The following is a 12,713-nucleotide window of genomic DNA, read 5'->3' as shown; positions in this document are numbered from 1 at the left end:
AGTGTGGTGGCTCAATGTTAAGTACTGTCGAATCCAGCCAAGGGTATCATTTCGAATTCTCTTGCAGCTTACGGTGGTGGACAAATATGGCTGTCCAGGTGACCACTTTGAGAGGGTCCTAAGATGTAGTCTCCCTTAATGACACCTAAGAGTAAGACTATAGTCACATAAGCATTGGAGGGTTTATTAGAAGCCATCATCAAAGATATATATAAGAGTGCATGCCACATTTTGTCTGGTGCAATGATGGACACCACTGACTATAATGGGAAGGCACACATGTCTGTGTTGGTGAAAGAACAATAGAAGTAACGAAGACTAAAAATAACATGAAAAACACCTATCTTATGACCAATGGCCTATAGAGTTAGGATTCAAGGAAAAAGGATTCCTCGAGGGATTAGGAAAGACTCTCATAATTCCTTCTTGGAATTTCATTTTGAAGACCTCTGGACCAAACAGTTGGCTCCAAGGATGGATGATGGCTGCTCATATATTTAGATCAGTTTCGGTGAAGGAGTTGGAGAACATCTATAAATATGAATGGTTTTGGCAGAGGAAGTCTACAATGGGCCTTATACCATGCTCTATGATGCCCACAGACATAAGAAGGACGTCTCAAATCTCAAATCTTGGCTAATCATCCATTCAGGCAACATTTCCAAGAGACATCTTGATTTGAGATGTCCGATGGAACTGGTCTATGGTAGGTACCTGAACACTCTACATCTACTCCATCTAAACTGGTCAGCCTATTCATATACTAGCATACATGAATATTTCACCTAATAGTTGACCAATGGGACCTTGGAGGTCTTCAGAACAAAGCCTACAAATGTAATCTTCAGGCTGTGGATGAGGTCTCCTCTACACCATTCCCACCACAGGAAATTCTCAAATGGGAATTCAGGTGGAATGAAGGCGATTACATTATCTAATCCTTTCCATTATTTATCACTATGGTGGGGGGAAATGGGCCCATTTAGATTGTGCCCCACACACAGAGGTGTCTGGAGGTCATCTTATGTAAACAGCCACTTGCTGTCCTGATGGATTGTACATTGGCCAGTACTGCAGATAGGACCTGATAAGGCCTCAGACACAGTCAAGGGACTGTCTCTAGGTGTTAAAGACAGTGATTAGACACAGAGTAGAGACTGTGTGTAAGGATGGCGTAGTTAACCCCTTCCCCACCACACCGAAACAGTAACATGGAAATGACCCTCTTAAATATACAATCCCACGTGATGTGACCTGATATAGAACAAGTGTGAACGCCCCAAACTGAGATGGACTTACAATAGTCAGTTGCAAAAAAACCCAAAAAAGTCAAAAGTTCGGACGGTTCAATGCCACGCGTTTTACGTTCTTGCCTAAACCAAGTCCTAAGCCGGAGCTTCGTAGGAAATGTTCTGCAGAAGGTCAAGAGCAGAGACTTATTTTTTTAATGGCCCATCCCAAGATTTACGTATCATTCATGGGCAATCCAAAAAATGCAATAATTTGGGGAACAGGTTTTTATGGACTGGGAATTCATCAAGGAAAATTATAGCCTACAAAATGGGATATCATTGGTTACGCCCCGGCCATGTGGCAAGGCTACGATTTAATATATTTTGGCCAGCACAGGCCTAATATCAAAAATAAGAGGAAAAGCCACCATGATGCTACTGGTACCACAACATGGAACCCCATAGAAAGAATTCAAGGGGCAATTATTAACAAGTGGTTTTAGTGCAGTTTTGTGACCACTTGTCAGTTGTGTTCCTTGCACAAGACAGTCCTCCTTTATTACCGTCCTACCATGTGTGATGGTTACTGCAGATAGTCCAAAGTGACTGCAGTCTTGTCTTGTGTGATCCTTACCTTTGACAGTCCTCCCCTGACTACGGTCTCACCATGCGTGATCCTTGATTTAGATAGTTCTCAGTGACCACAGTCCTGTCATGTGTAATCCATGCTTTAGACAGTCCTCACCATAGTCCCACCATGAGTGATCCTTAACTTAGACAGTCCTCACTGACTACAGTCTTGTCATGTGTAATCCATGCTTTAGACAGTCCTCACCACAGTTCCACCATGTGTGATCCTTGCCTTAGACAGTCCTCACTGACTACAGTCTTGTCATGTATAATCCATGGCTTAGACGGTCCTCACCACAGTCCCACCATGAGTGATCCTTGCCTTAGACAGTCCTCACTGACTACAGTCTTGTCATGTATACTCCATGCCTTAGGCTGTCCTCACCACAGTCCCACCATGTGTGATCCTTGATTTAGACAGTCCTAAATGAATGCAGTCCTGTCATATGTAATCCATGGCTTAGACTGTCCTCACCACAGTCCCACCATGTGTGATCCTTGCCTTAAACAGTCCTCACTGACTACAGTCTTGTCATGTATAATCCATGGCTTAGACGGTCCTCACCACAGTCCCACCATGTGTGATCCTTGCCTTAGACAGTCCTCACTGACTACAGTCTTGTCATGTATAATCCATGGCTTAGACGGTCCTCACCACAGTCCCACCATGTGTGATCCTTGCCTTAGACAGTCCTCACTGACTACAGTCTTGTCATGTGTAATCCATGCCTTAGACTGTCCTCACCACAGTCCCACCATGTGTGATCCTTGCCTTAGACAGTCCTCACTGACTAGTCTTGTCATGTATAATCCATGGCTTAGACAGTCCTCACCACAGTCCCACCATGTGTGATCCTTGCCTTAGACAGTCCTCACTGACTAGTCTTGTCATGTATAATCCATGGCTTAGACGGTCCTCACCACAGTCCCACCATGAGTGATCCTTGCCTTAGACAGTCCTCACTGACTACAGTCTTGTCATGTATACTCCATGCCTTAGGCTGTCCTCACCACAGTCCCACCATGTGTGATCCTTGATTTAGACAGTCCTAAATGAATGCAGTCCTGTCATATGTAATCCATGGCTTAGACTGTCCTCACCACAGTCCCACCATGTGTGATCCTTGCCTTAAACAGTCCTCACTGACTAGTCTTGTCATGTATAATCCATGGCTTAGACAGTCCTCACCACAGTCCCACCATGAGTGATCCTTGCCTTAGACAGTCCTCACTGACTACAGTCTTGTCATGTATAATCCATGGCTTAGACGGTCCTCACCACAGTCCCACCATGTGTGATCCTTGCCTTAGACAGTCCTCACTGACTACAGTCTTGTCATGTATAATCCATGGCTTAGACGGTCCTCACCACAGTCCCACCATGTGTGATCCTTGCCTTAGACAGTCCTCACTGACTACAGTCTTGTCATGTGTAATCCATGCCTTAGACTGTCCTCACCACAGTCCCACCATGTGTGATCCTTGCCTTAGACAGTCCTCACTGACTAGTCTTGTCATGTATAATCCATGGCTTAGACAGTCCTCACCACAGTCCCACCATGTGTGATCCTTGCCTTAGACAGTCCTCACTGACTAGTCTTGTCATGTATAATCCATGGCTTAGACAGTCCTCACCACAGTCCCACCATGAGTGATCCTTGCCTTAGACAGTCCTCACTGACTACAGTCTTGTCATGTGTAATCCATGCCTGAGACAGTCCTCACCACAGTCCCACCATGTGTGATCCTTGCCTTAGACAGTCCTCACTGACTAGTCTTGTCATGTATAATCCATGGCTTAGACAGTTCTCACCACAGTCCCACCATGTGTGATCCTTGCCTTAGACAGTCCTCACTGACTACAGTCTTGTCATGTATAATCCATGCCTCGTTTACAACAGAAGACAGCAATGGATGCTCGTTTTTGCATCAAGCTGAAAAAAGAAGCACCCTGCTCAACCTTCCTGCCAATTCAGTCGAAGAGTCCATGGTCAGAGACTACCACTAAATAGTCCCATTGCAATTGGGGCCAATTGGCCAAGGCTCCGCTTTGGATTTTCACCACAGGAAGTACATGGTTGGAATTTGGAGAGGAATCTGAAGCAGAAGACCCCTCAATGATATCTTCACCTTCGGTGGTGTGAACGGCCCCACTGGGTATTTTCACGTGGAGCAATTTGGAGACTCTGCCTCAAAACTCATCCCCAAATTTAACCTGCAATCTGCCTGCTGTTCATGTCAATGAGAGGTTTTGCAGGTTTTTTCAAGGGGACATCTGCCTCAAATTCATCTTCATTTTCCAAACTTCTGGATCCCAGTGCTTGGGTGCCTCGTGCCATGCCAAAACCAAGAGGGTACTTATTTTTTTAAAGGTCCTTCTTCAGTATCTGCCTCCCACTGAAGACAACGGGAGCTGGAATCGTGGTGAAATTTCCGCCTCAAAATCATCACCATGAACATACCCTTAGACAGTCCTCGGCATCTTCAGCCCATGTGTTGAAGCCTCAGTCGTAGCGAGATTTTAGTGAATGTGTCGCCCCAATCTCCCACGTGAAACCACATCAGGCCATATTCAAATTAGTGTCAGTAAATTACGGCGTCTATGGTTTCCCTGATCTTTTTTGATCACCACCGCCCGTCTATACGGTCTGTAGAGGTTACGGTCCCTGCCTGTGACGTGGAGGATAACACTGCGGTCTTGGGACTTTCTTTACTTGACTACAAATTACAACTTTGGGGGTAAAAAATAACAAAACAAAAAATTTTTTTTCAAAAAATGATCCTCTTTAAGGACAGTCAAGGTTATCAGCTACAGTCCATGTCCACCCCATGTGAGGGAATGTTCTCAGTAGGTTCTCAGCATAACGTAGGGGTAAGAGGGTTGGACTCTTCCTAAACTGCAATGGCCGACACCAGAGAACTATAGATTTGTTCTCCATGGCTGTCTGAGACGTGAGCCTCACAGCACGGTACAACTGTTTCTGGACACACTGCAGCTCCTCACCGCAATGTCATTTTCTTCTCTCATTTTCCTTGAACGGAAACCACGAGAGTATTTCATTTCCAGCCCTCGGAGCTGACTGAGCCTCTATTGTTCGTGGCTGAGCAGGAGTGTATGTATTGTGTGCGTGTGTCGGGCGGCAAGCTCTGCGCTGTAGGGACCTGGGATCCAATTCAAGAACATAGATCAGCTTACTCTAGTCAGAACGGGTCCTATGCCCTAATCTACAGTCCCAGAGGAGAAGACAGACCAAACTGTGCAAGACAGAAGGTTCTGACAGAGTCTGATGGATAGAAGGGAAAGCTTCACAACTATCAGTGACTGCACCAGCAGAATAGTGAGCGCTGCTCTGGAGTACATACGGATAAGTAATGTAATGTATGTACACAGTGACTGCACCAGCAGAATAGTGAGCGCAGCTCTGGAGTATAATACAGGATAAGTAATGTAATGTATGTACACAGTGACTGTACCAGCAGAATAGTGAGCGCTGCTCTGGAGTACATACGGATAAGTAATGTAATGTATGTACACAGTGACTGCACCAGCAGAATAGTGAGTGCAGCTCTGGAGTATAATACAGGATAAGTAATGTAATGTATGTACATAGTGACTGTACCAGCAGAATAGTGAGCGCTGCTCTGGAGTACATACGGATAAGTAATGTAATGTATGTACACAGTGACTGCACCAGCAGAATAGTGAGTGCAGCTCTGGAGTATAATACAGGATAAGTAATGTAATGTATGTACATAGTGACTGTACCAGCAGAATAGTGAGCGCTGCTCTGGAGTACATACGGATAAGTAATGTAATGTATGTACACAGTGACTGCACCAGCAGAATAGTGAGCGCTGCTCTGGAGTACATACGGATAAGTAATGTAATGTATGTACACAGTGACTGCACCAGCAGAATAGTGAGTGCAGCTCTGGAGTATAATACAGGATAAGTAATGTAATGTATGTACACAGTGACTGCACCAGCAGAATAGTGAGCGCAGCTCTGGAGTATAATACAGGATAAGTAATGTAATGTATGTACACAGTGACTGTACCAGCAGAATAGTGAGCGCAGCTCTGGAGTATAATACAGGATAAGTAATGTAATGTATGTACACAGTGACTGTACCAGCAGAATAGTGAGCGCAGCTCTGGAGTATAATACAGGATAAGTAATGTAATGTATATACACAGTGACTGTACCAGCAGAATAGTGAGTGCAGCTCTGGAGTATAATACAGGATAAGTAATGTAATGTATGTACACAGTGACTGCACCAGCAGAATAGTGAGCGCAGCTCTGGAGTATAATACAGGATAAGTAATGTAATGTATGTACACAGTGACTGCACCAGCAGAATAGTGAGCACAGCTCTGGAGTATAATACAGGATAAGTAATGTAATGTATGTACACAGTGACTGCACCAGCAGAATAGTGAGTGCAGCTCTGGGGTATAATACAGGATAAGTAATGTATGTACACAGTGACTGTACCAGCAGAATAGTGAGCGCAGCTCTGGAGTATAATACAGGATAAGTAATGTAATGTATGTACACAGCGACTGAACCAGCAGAATAGTGAGCGCAGCTCTGGGGTATAATACAGGATAAGTAATGTATGTACACAGTGACTGCACCAGAAGAATAGTGAGCGCAGCTCTGGAGTATAATACAGGATAAGTAATGTAATGTATGTACACAGTGACTGTACCAGCAGAATAGTGAGTGAAGCTCTGGAGTATAATACAGGATAAGTAATGTAATGTATGTACACAGTGACTGTACCAGCAGAATAGTGAGCGCAGCTCTGGAGTATAATACAGGATAAGTAATGTAATGTTTGTACACAGTGACTGCACCAGCAGAATAGTGAGCGCAGCTCTGGAGTATAATACAGGATAAGTAATGTAATGTATGTACACAGTGACTGTACCAGCAGAATAGTGAGCGCAGCTCTGGAGTATAATATAGGATCAGTACAGAATAAGTAATGTAAATTAAGTAGACAGTGATGACACAAGCAGACCTAATGTACTGTGAATACAGTGGAGCTTATGTATCTACCTATGCCACCATTGTGCACCATTTCTATCAACACTTTGCAGCCCCCAAGCATTATTGATGCACAAGCCCCTAAGTTTCAACGTAGCACTGCAGCATGCAGGTGCAGCACATAAATCGTCTGTGTTGTTCAGACCTAGATAGACGTCCTGATATGACCCCTTTACTCCAAGCCAAAATGGTCAGTGGACTCAGTGAAACCCCAAATGCATTGCTTTCCCTATATCCAGATAGAGGTGCAGGGCTGCCGGAGACCTCCAGGGCTTCTGTAGGGTCCGTACATCACTGATTGCAGGCTGCAGCCACAAAGAGAGCAATGTGCATTAAGGGTCGGAGAACGGATTCATTTGCTGGATAAAGGAAGGAGGAGGAGGGGGATCTCAGCTGTTGTGGGGCTGGCACTGTTATGGACGCGGGGAGGCACATGTGGAATAGAACGTAATGTTCTGGTTGAGGAATAATCCACCAGAGCTTCGGATTGATGTAATTGGGCCAGACGGTTAAGAGGGGAGGAAGGGGAGTGAAAAGAAAAAAAAATGTGAAAATCTCCTATAATAACGCTGCCATTAGAGGAGCCAAAATCTGAGTACGGTGCCAAATCAGTGCGAGCACTACAAGCCCCAGCAGATGCTTTACTACACCCTGTAATGTATAGCCGGACATAGAACAATGGGGTCTTAAAGGAAGGTAGAATTGGCAGAACCTAGTGGAGGGCCAGAAGACCCCCCTGCCACATCTCTGATTCAGATGGGACCTCGTTACAGATTTTTGGACTGGTGCCGAGGAGCTTCACGTTACGCCTATGCCCCCCTCACACCCCACTATATCGGACAGGTGGGTGTTGGTCACCTCCATCCCATTTTACAAGCCGAGTCAAAGTACTTTATGGCATTTCGGCCACAACATCGGTAGTTCGTTTTCATAACAATTCGGACAATTGCTCGACTAGCAACTTTACAACATAGCAGAGCCGAGGCCGCCCTCCGGCACAACCTGTCATCTGTGGTTCGTCATAACACCGCAGGTCTTCCAACAAGAAAGTGAAAGGGCATTTCCAGCTCTGCTACATCTATACGATATTAATAGAAGTGCTCTGTTTAGCGCAACGATCCAAAAATAAAGCAAGGCTGCCGGGGGGGAAATTGGAAGTTCCCTGTGGTTGACTTGAGTATTTGTCTGCTGTTTAATATGCATTAGAAATTCCAAGCGGTTTCTCGACGTACAAGAGAATTGCTAGGTAAGCGCTCTCGGATCGCCAAGGTCACATGACTAAGCAAACTCACAAGTACAACAGCACGACAACGATCAAACGTCAATCACTGCAAAAGTATTAGCGCCCTTTACATTGGAGTCCACCTGATGGTTAGTATCGCTGAGCAAGATGGCGGCCATAGAAAGGTACAAATAATTGGCATCCAAAAAAAAACAAGTACATCTTGCACCTAATTTTTTAGGTTCTAAATGGAGTCTGTAGGGTCCAAAACAACCCCCCCCCCATCCCCGAACCAATAATAGAGGGAGGGGCCTTTGATAGAAGCAGAAAGATATCTTTGTGGCTACAAACCGATAAAGCGATATAAAGATAATCATCTTCTTATGGTTATGCAAATCAACTGAAAAGTGCACATGGGGCGGGGCCAAATTTGCCTACGGGCTGTCGTGTTTTCTCTGGAGTCACTATGCAGCTCCACCATTTAGCTGTGAATGACCCTTAGGGTCACACGAAGGAAAATGGTGAGGAATTTGGTGTGCCAATTAGGCTTGAAGTGCACTGGGGGCGGGGCCTTATTTGCCAGACTTTCATACTCAGGGTCTATTCAGGAAAATGGTGAGGAATTTGGTGTGCCAATTAGGTTGGAAGTGCACTGGGGGCGGGGCCTTATTTGCCAGACTTTCATACTCAGGGTCCATTCAGGAAAATGGTGAGGAATTTGGTGTGGAATTTTCCACACCGAAAATAAAGCCTCCCATTGACTTCAATGCGTTCCCCTAACTTTTTTTCCACTAGTGGAAAAAAAAAAAGCTTGCACCACCCATTGAAGTCAATGAGAGGCTTTTTTTTTCAGCGTGGAAGATTCCACACCAAATTCCTCACCATTTTCCTACGTGTGAATGAACCTTGAGTATGAAAGTCTGGCAAATAAGGCCCCGCCCCCAGTGCACTTATAGTCATAAAAGGATTATCTTGGCGCCATCTTATTGGTTTATGATCACAAGGGTATGATTCACCATTAACTTTTAATATTAATTTGGTTACTGAAAACCAAAGGCAACTTTGGCGCCTAGATTGGTCTCACTGGCGCCAAATTGGATGTCAATTATTTGTATCTTTCTACGGCCACCATCTTGCTCAGCAATACTAACCATCAGGTGGGTGGCAAACATGTACAAGAGTGGTTCTTATAGAATCGGTCGGACTAGGAGGTCCTTCTATGAGACGACTATGGTGGGACCTTCATGATGATGATCTTCCATGTGGAAGTGAAGGAGGCCATCATGACCACTCGTCTATTTCAATACGGAAAATCTGGGACTCTTTTGGTAAGTCGTCTGTGGTGGTCACGTTGTCCTTCTACAATACACGGTCAAGGAGCAACCCAACAAGTGGTTGGAACATGTGCCCAAGTCCGAAAGAGGGTTACAACCACCATTGACTGAACAGGACAGATGTCACCCCCACCATTTCGGGACCTCTGGGAATCTGTGTAAACTTGTAGTGTAGTGTCTACAGCTACAGTTGTGTCACCTGTTTACTCGTAGGAGTAAACACAACAAGTCCTAATGGTTCCCTTTACAATACCACCCGCTTCACTTGGACAACTCACAAAGACTCAACAAAAGTCATTATTAACGTGTGAAGGTTCGATCGTTACCTGGAGCTTCTCTCGGAGATCTCTGCTCATCATTCAAGGGAAACGAAAAATGTCCACGAGGAATATCTGGAAGAAAAGAAACACATAGAGTCAGCTGTGTTACAAATTGCTGTGGGGTTTACAAAGCGAGAGGCGAGTATGTGGAGATATGGTTTAATTGGCATAAAAAAAAGAGACCGCCTAGGAGCACAATGCCGAATATTCCTGAACTGGGGACTCCATGAAATGCGCTAGATAGGGACACCGTTACACGTTGTTAGACATGGCCCGTCAACCATTAAAAGGTCTCACACCAATGTCACCATGACAGAGGAGGCACAAAAGTACTGTGGAGAAATGTTATAGCTGGACCTGGGGTCTTCAGTTTTCAGGGGTAGGAAAGTACCAGAGCGTAAATTACAAATAACGTGTGGAAAATATCGATTTCAGAAACGACACAGTCCTCTCCGATAAAGAATCCTTAGTACTCTACAATATTAACCCTTACAGCCAACAAAGGGAAGTAATACAACCAGGGGAAGGAGCAACGATCACGAATGTTCAACTAAAGCTGGTCAATATCTTGGCCAATACGACCCAAAAAGGTAACCACTATGTCTACAGCCACAGCATTTCGACAGATGTAGAGTCATTAGGGCAATGCTAGAGGAAATAGAAAAGGGTCTCCTCATGTACGGAGCCAAAAAAAGAAATTTCTAGAGATGACGATTCCAAAGAACAATGACCCCACTGGTGGACTGGACAAGACCATGGGGAATCCTTAACATTATGGTTACACAAAAAGGCCAATTGCAGCCAAGTGGGATGAGAATGTTCTGACACCCTCAGCTATATGTAGAACGTGGCCATGGTCATAACTTGGAGATTCCCCAATCATGAACTATCACGTATATCCAAAACACCCTCAGCTATATGTAGAACGTGACCATGGTCATAACTTGGAGATACCAAAATCATGAACCCTCATATATCCCCAAAACACCCTCAGCTATATGTAGAATGTGACCATGGTCATAACTTGGAAATTCCCCAATCATGAACCCTCACGCATCCCCAAAACACCCTCAGCTATATGTAGAATGTGACCATGGTCATAACTTGGAGATACCAAAATCATGAACCCTCACGTATCCCCAAAACACCCTCAGCTAATATGTAGAACATGACCATGGTCATAACTTGGAGATTCCCCAATCATGAACCCTCCCGCATCCCCAAAACACCCTCAGCTATATGTAGAACATGACCATGGTCATAACTTGGAGATACCACAAACATGAACCCTCATGTATCCCCAAAACACCCTCAGCTATATGTAGAACATGACCATGGTCATAACTTGGAGATACCACAATCATGAACCGTCACGTATCCCTAAAACACCCTCAGCTATATGTAGAACGTGGCCATGGTCATAACTTGGAGATTCCCCAATCATGAACCCTCACGTATCCCCAAAACACCCTCAACTATATGTAGAACATGACCATGGTCATCACTTGGAGATACCACAATCATGAACCCTCACGTATCCCCAAACATTGAGCTGGTCATATATGTGAAACTAATATCAGTTAAGCTTTTGGATTTCGGCAAGCCATCTGAAGAGTATGAGGGCATATTTCGGAGAAGAAAAGGGATCTTTTGTTATTGGGGAGATAAGCCACCACCAGAAGAGTCTGACAAGTGACTTTCTCCCCTCTCCCCATGCAGAACACATGTACGCTCAGAGAAGAATGAGGGGGGTAAGGGAGATTTGGAGAGATGGCTGTTGTTTGCCAGACAGCTGTCTAATGTATAGGACCAGCCTTACAATAAAGTTCAGACTACATGAACTGGAGATATCCCAACTTTTAAATGGACTCTTTCGGTAACATCTAAGACCCTACTGGTGGCCTAATATAGCATTGTAATGAGTAATATCAACAGAAGACCTCTATACTACCAACGCAATCCACCCGTTGAATTTACTATAGGACCATCCCGACACAACCATTGATCACGGTCTTGCAATGGTTGGAACTAGAGAGACCTCAAAAATTTATTCCAATTTTCTTTTAGTACATCCACCACTGTCAACGAGCATCGAGATAGTGATATTGGTCGAATTGGGGACATCCAGGCTAATGACTAATGGCCATTATCAGCCATACAGATAACATCCCGGTTAGTCTCTCACCCGTCAGTATACAGGAGATGGCCTGGGACAATATCTCGCAGACATATGGCTGCGGAGAGTGTTTATAGTCTTTGGTAGGCATTGGTAGGCACTGGCGTCTACACAGCGCTGTTACTCATCCTGACAAAAGTCAAAGCAGATGGCTCTATGACTCAAACAGTGTTGTCGAATCTTTGTATGGAGATGGAGCCTACCGGGGTCTCCGATGATTACTCATTATGTAATGTGAAGGAAACACAGAGTGAACCACACCAAACACAGTGTCATGGCGCTTTTATACTGATTTATGATTTTATATTCCAATAGACTGGCATACAGAGGGCAAGCATGACCCCATGGCCTGACACGTAGCTGGCTAAATTGGATAAGAACAACCCCCCACCGGCAGAATAGCGGCACAAAGTCTTGTATCTATCGACTAGCAGTGTATAGAAGGATGAGTGTTACATGCAGGTCATCAGAGGGCAACTTCTCTCTGCATTGAGGAGTAATAATTATGATAGGATTATCATGAGGCAGCGACTCGTCTTTGGTCTAAGCAAGAAGAGATAACAGCCAACCTCCCGAAAATAGCGGAAGCGTCGTGGTGTGCATCTCTGACAGCTTATACCTACCACTGGTTAATGGATAATAAGACCGCAAAAAAGCGCTAAAAGACCTGCAGTCTAACCTTTCTAGCGTACATAAATATTCTAAAGACTGCTCAACTCCACATTATTGTATACAGGGTGCACA

General features: G+C 44.7%; 1 protein-coding gene across 4 annotated transcripts in view; it reads right to left on the bottom strand.

Moving 5' to 3' along the window:
* MEF2D (myocyte enhancer factor 2D) overlaps positions 1-12,713 on the bottom strand; it is a 155,898-nt gene that overhangs the window by 87,291 nt on the left and 55,894 nt on the right. For all 4 annotated transcript variants that reach the window (XM_075283220.1, XM_075283219.1, XM_075283221.1 and 1 more), the window contains exon 2: positions 9,800-9,865. The gene's annotated coding sequence lies outside the window, so the exon portion shown is untranslated. The remainder of the gene's footprint in view (positions 1-9,799; positions 9,866-12,713) is intronic.

This window comes from Leptodactylus fuscus, chromosome 7, assembly GCF_031893055.1.
Source record: "Leptodactylus fuscus isolate aLepFus1 chromosome 7, aLepFus1.hap2, whole genome shotgun sequence".
Classification (NCBI taxonomy): domain Eukaryota; kingdom Metazoa; phylum Chordata; class Amphibia; order Anura; family Leptodactylidae; genus Leptodactylus; species Leptodactylus fuscus.
This window is presented reverse-complemented; position numbering and strand designations above follow the sequence as displayed.